General features: G+C 34.1%; 1 pseudogene; it reads left to right on the top strand.

Moving 5' to 3' along the window:
• Nucleotides 1–2632: 2632 nt before the first annotated feature.
• Nucleotides 2633–2749, top strand: LOC131818998 (U6 spliceosomal RNA; annotated as a pseudogene).
• Nucleotides 2750–6205: the final 3456 nt, after the last annotated feature.

The raw sequence follows: 6205 nt of genomic DNA, 5'->3' as shown, positions 1-6205 counted from the left end.
TATTTCCAGCTTTATTGAAAAATAATTGACATATTATAATTTGTAAATTTGAGAAATGATTTCTTATAACACTGCAAACTTTTAACATTGTGTTAATTTTGTACCATTTGATAAATTGGTATACATCTGTATTGCAATATAATCTACATAAAAATGTTAATACATCTACTATCTCATATAGTTGCCTCTGTTTTTTATGCATGTATTGTAAGGAATTTTAAGATCTACTCTCTTAGCAACTTTAATGTATATAGTACAGTAGAGATAAACTTCAGAGGTCTTGTGGGTTTTGTTCCAGACCGCCTCAATAAAGTGATTATCTCAATAAACTAAGTCAAATCATTATTATTTTTTTTTGGTTTCCCAGTGCAAATAAAAAACTATGTTTCCCAGTGCATATAAAAAACACTATACTGTACTGTTCAAAAGCATTATGCCTTTAAGGAAAAACAATTCATATACTTTAAGTAAACTAGTTCTGAGTTTTCAGTGGGTCATAATTACTGATCACAGATCACCATAACAAATACAATAATAATGAAAAAACTTGAAATATTGCAAGAATTACCAACATGTGACAGAGAGACACAAAATGAACAAATGTTGTTAGAAAAATGGTGGCAGCAGACCTATTTTATACAAGATTGCTATAAACTTTCAACTTGTAAGAATGTGATATATGCAAAGTTTAATAAAGGGAAGCACAATAAAAAAAAGTATGTATATATTATTAACTGTGATCATCATGCTGTACATTAGATCCCCAGAACTTTTTCCTATTATAGTTGCAAGTTTGTACCCTTTGACCACCTTATTCCACCCCAGGTTCACCCCTTGTCAACTCAACTCTAAGTTTCCATTAGTTTGCTTTTTCTTCAGATTCTGTATGTAAGGTTTATCGTAATACATAAATTAAAAAATATATAAAATCTTTGAAATATTTCACTTAGTATAATACCTTCAAGATCCATCCATGGTATTGTAAATGGCAGTATTTCTTAATTTTTCATGGTTAAGTAGTATTCCATAGTATATATTTACCATACTTATTTTATTCATTCATCCATTAATGGATACTGAAGTTATTTCCATCTCTTGCTTAGAGTTAATAATTTTATAATGAACATAAGAGTGCAGATATGTCTTCGAATAGTGACTTCGCTTCCTTTAGATATATACCTAGAAGTGGGATTACTGAATCATATGGTAATTTTACTTTTAATAATACGAATAGTCTCCATACTGTTTTCCATACAAATTTATATCCCTATCACAGTGCATAAGTTCCCCATTTTCCCCAATATTTACCAAAATTTGTTAGTTTTAATTTTTTGGTAGTATATATTCTAATAGGTAGTAATATCTTGCTGTGTTTTTCAGAGGTAAACAAAAACAACAACATAATGACTTTGCCCTGAGTTTTTTACGTTGAGCACTTTTTAATGCTCCTGTTCGTCATTTATATAACTTTTTTGAATAAAAAGTCTATTGAGATCCTTTTGCTATTTTTTAATTATATATATTTTTTCTTTTTGTATCTGTTGGTTATTAACCTCTTTTCAGATATAAGATTTGTAAGTATTTTCTTCCATTCTGTGGATTGTGTTTTCATTCCCTTTTTTTTGGCAATGCAGAAACTTTAGTTTGATGTAATACCATTTATTAATTTTTGCTTTTTTTGCTTGTGTTTTTGTCTGGTATCCAAAAAACTATTGGCAAGACCAATGTCAAGGAGAATTTTTCCTGTTTTCCTTTAGGAAATTTAGTTTCATGCATCACATTTAAGTCTTTAATCTATTTCAAGTTAAGATTTATGAGTTCCAGTTTCATGCTGGCTTATGTGACTATTCAGTTTTAAATATCATTTACTGAAACAGACTATCTTTACCCATTACATATGTTGGCCCCTGTCAAATATTAGGTGACTGTATGAAAGGATTTATTTCTGGACTCTTAATTCTGTTCTACTTGTTTATTGGTCTGTTTTTATGCCAGTATACTTTATTGTTTTGAGCATGGGGACTTTGTAGTATAGTTTCAAATCAAGAAGTGTAATTTCGCTTCTTCATTCTTTCTCAGAACTGCTTTGATTATTTGTTTGTCTCATATAAATTTTAGGATTCTTTACTTATTTCTGTAAAAACACAATATTGGATTTTTTAAAAGATTATTTATTTATTTGAGAGAGAGAGATGACAAGCAGGCAGAGAGGCAGGCAGAGAGAGAAGAGAGAAGAGGTAGCAGCTTCCTGCTGAGCAGAGAGGCTGATGCAGGGCTCGATCCCAGGACCCTGGGATCATGTCCTGAGCCGAAGGCAGCAGCTTAACCCACTGAGCCACCCTGGTGCCCCTAACATTGGATTTTTGATAGGAATTGAATTTACAGATGGTTTTCGGTAGTATGGACATTTTAACAATGTTAATTCTTACCATTCATAAATATGAGCTAACTTTCCATTTGTGTCTCCTTCAATTTCTTTATCAATGTCATAGATTATGGGGTACAGATCTTTCATCGTCTTAGTTAAATCTTATCCTAAGTATTTTATTAGTTTTGATGCTAGTGTGAATTAGATTGTTTTCTTTATTTTTTCAGATAGTTCATCATTAGAGGGTTAAAATGCTCCTGTCTTGTGCTTACTTTGGCAGCACATATACTAAAATTGGAATGATGCAGAGAAGATTAGCGTGATCACTGAGCAAGGATGACTTGAAAAACTATTAAAAAAACGAAACAAAACAAAATTCTTGTCTTTTATATATTGATCTTGTATTTGGCAGCTTTACAAAATTTGTTTATTCAAAACTTTTATGAATTTTTTAGGATTCTTTTACATGTAAGTTCATGTTATCCAAAAAAAGAAAATTTTACTTCTTCCTTTTTTTTTTGGAGTCTTTTATTTCTTTGTGTTCCTTGTTTCTCTGGCTAGGATATCCAGTACTATGTCAAATGAGAGTAGTGAAAGTGGACACACTTGTCTTTTTTCTGATCTTTAAGGGGAAAACTTTCAAACTTTTTTGATTGAATATGAGATTAGCTCTGGGCTTGCAATATGTGTTTTTTCTTTAATGGATTTTTTAAATTATTTTTTTAAATTTTTTATAAACATATAATGTGTTTTTACCCTAGGGGTACAGGTCTGTGAATCACCAGGTTTACACATTTCACAGCACTCAACATCACTCACCATAGCACCTGCCCTCCCCAATGTCCATACCCCCACCATCCTCTCCCAACACACCCCCCCCCCAGCAACCCTCAGTCTGTTTTGTGAGATTCAGTCTTTTATGGTTTGTCTCCCTCCCAATCCCATCTTCTTTTATTTTTCTTTTCGTACGCCCGAAACTGCCTATGTTGCATCTCCACTTCATCATATCAGGGAGATCATATGATAGTTGTCTTTCTCAGATTGATTTATTTCGCCAAGCATAATACCCTCTAGTTCCATCCACATCATCACAAATAGCAGGATTTCATTTCTTTTGATGGCTGCATAGTATCCCATTGTACATATATACCACATCTTATTTATTGATTCATCTGTTGAAGGACATTTAGGTTTTTTCCATAGTTTAACTATGGTGGACATTGCTGCTATAAACATTTGGGTGCATGTGCCCCTTCAGAATGCCACGTTTGTATCTTTAGGGTATATACCCAGTACTACAATCACTGGGTCATAGGCTAGTTCTCTTTTCAGCTTTTTGAGGCACCTCCACGCTGTTGTCCAGAGTGGTTGCACCATCTTGCATTCCCACGTACAGTGTAGGAGGGTTGCCCTTTCTCCACATCCTCGCCAGCATCTGTCATTGACTGACTTGTTCATTTTAGCCATTCTGAAAGGTGTGAGGTGGTATCTCATTCTGGTTTTGATTTGTAATTCCCTGATGCCGAGTGATGTGGAGCATTTTTTCATGTGTCTGTTGGCCATTTGGATGTATTCTTTGCAGAAATGTCTGTTCATGTCCTCTGCCCATTTCTTCATTGGATTTTTTGTTCTTAGGGTGTTGAGTTTGATAAGCTCTTTATAGATTTTGGATAGATACTGGCCCTTTATCTGGTATGTCATTTGCAAATATCTTCTCCCAGATAACTTCTGACAGTCATCTTTTGGCTTTGTTAACTGTTTCCTTTGCTGTGCAAAAGCTTTTTGATCTGATGAAATCCCAATAGTTCATTCTTGCCCTTGCTTCCCTTGCCTTTGGCGATGTTCCTAGGAAGAAGTTGCTGCTGCTGAGGTCAAAGAGGTTGCTACCTGTTCTCTCCTCAAGGATTTTGATGGATTCCTTTCTCACATTATGCTTCTTCATCCATTTCCAGTCTATTTTCATGTATGGTGTAAGGAAAAGGTCCAACTTCATTTTTCTGCATGTGGCTGTTCAATTTTCCCAACACCATTTGTTGAAGCGGCTGTCTCTTTTCCATAGGACATTCCTTCCTGCTTTGTTGAAGATTAGTTGAACATAGAGTTGAGGGTGTATTTCTGGGCTCTCTATTCTGTTCCATTGATCTATGTCTGTTTGGGGGACAGTTCCCTACTATCTTGATGATGACAACTTTGTAATAGAGCTTGAAGTCTGGAATTGTGATGCCAACAACTTTGGCTTTCTTTTTCTATATTCCTCTGGCTATTCGAGGTATTTTCTGGTTCCATATATATTTTAGGATGATTTATCCCATTTCTTTGAAAAAAATGGATGGGATTTTGATAGGGATTGCATTAAATGTGTAGATTGTTTTAGGTATCATAGACATTTTCACAATATTTGTTCTTCCAATACAGGAGCATGGAACATTTTTCCATTTCTTTGTGTCTTCTTCAATTTCTTTCATGAGTACTTTAGAGTTTTCTGAGTATAGATTCTTTGTCTCTTTGGTTAGGTTTATTCCTAGGTATCTTAGGGTTTTGGGTGCAATTGTAAATGGTATTCACTCCTTAATTTCTATTTCTTCAGTCTTGTTGGTATAAAAAAAATGCAACCAATTTCTGTGCATTGATTTTATATTCTGACACTTTAAAGAATTTCTATACAAGTTATAGCAGATTTGGAGTCGAGTCCTTTAAGCTTTCCACATACAGTGTCATATCATCTGCAAACAGGGATAGTTTGACTTCTCTTTTGCCAATTTGGCAAAGTTTGGATGCCCTTAATTTCTTTTTGTTGTCTGATTGCTGTGTCTAAGACTTCTAGTACGATTTTGAATAGCAGTGGTGATAAAGGACATCCCTGCCGTGTTCCTGACCTCAGCAGAAAAGTATTTAGTTTTTCTCCATTGAGAATGATATTTGCAGTGGGTTTTTCATAGATGGCTTTGATAATATTAATAATATGTGCCCTCTATCCCTACACTTTGAAGAGTTTTAATCAGGAAGGGACACTGCACTTTGCCAAATGCTTTTTCAGCATCTATGGAGAGTATCATATGGTTCTTGTTCTTTCTTTTATTAATGTGTTGTATCACATTGATTGATTTGCAGATGTTGAACCAACCTTGTAGCCCTGGAATAAATCCCACTTGGTCGTGGTGAATAATCCTTTTAATATACTGTTGAATCTTATTGGCTAGTATTTTGGTGAGAATTTTCGCATCTGTGTTCATCAAGGACATTGGTTTGTAGTTCTCTTTTTTGATGGGATCCTTGTCTGGTTTTGGGATCAAGATGATGCTGGCCTCAGAAAAAAAAGAGTTTGGAAGTTTTCCTTCCATTTCTATTTTTTTGGAACAGTATCGTGAGAATATGAATTAATTCTTCTGTAAATGTTTGGTAGAATTCCCCTGGGAAGCATCTGGCCCGGGGCTTTTGTTTGTTTGGAGATTTTTGATGACTGTTTCAATCTCTGTACTGGTTTTGGGTCTGTTCAGGTTTCCTATTTTTTCCTGGTTCAGTTGTGGTAGTTTATATGTCTCTAGGAATGTATCCATTTCTTCCAGATTGTTGAATTTGTTGGCGTAGAGTTGTCATAGTATGTTCCTATAATTGTTTGTATTTCTTTGGTGTTTGTTGGTTGTGATCTCTCCTCTTTCATTCATGAATTTATTTATTTGGGTTCTTTCTCTTTTCTTTTTGATAAGTCTGGAAAGGGGTTTATCAATCTTATAAATTCTTTCAAAGAACCAGCTCCTAGTTTCGTTGATTTGTTCTATTGTTTTTTGTTGTTGTTGTTGGGTTTTTGTGGTTTTTGTTTGTTTATTTGTTTCTATT

The sequence above is a fragment of the Mustela lutreola genome, chromosome 16 (assembly GCF_030435805.1).
Source record: "Mustela lutreola isolate mMusLut2 chromosome 16, mMusLut2.pri, whole genome shotgun sequence".
NCBI classification, from domain to species: Eukaryota; Metazoa; Chordata; class Mammalia; order Carnivora; family Mustelidae; genus Mustela; species Mustela lutreola.
The sequence above is the reverse complement of the archived record's forward strand: the minus strand, read 5'-3'. Positions and strand labels throughout refer to the sequence as shown.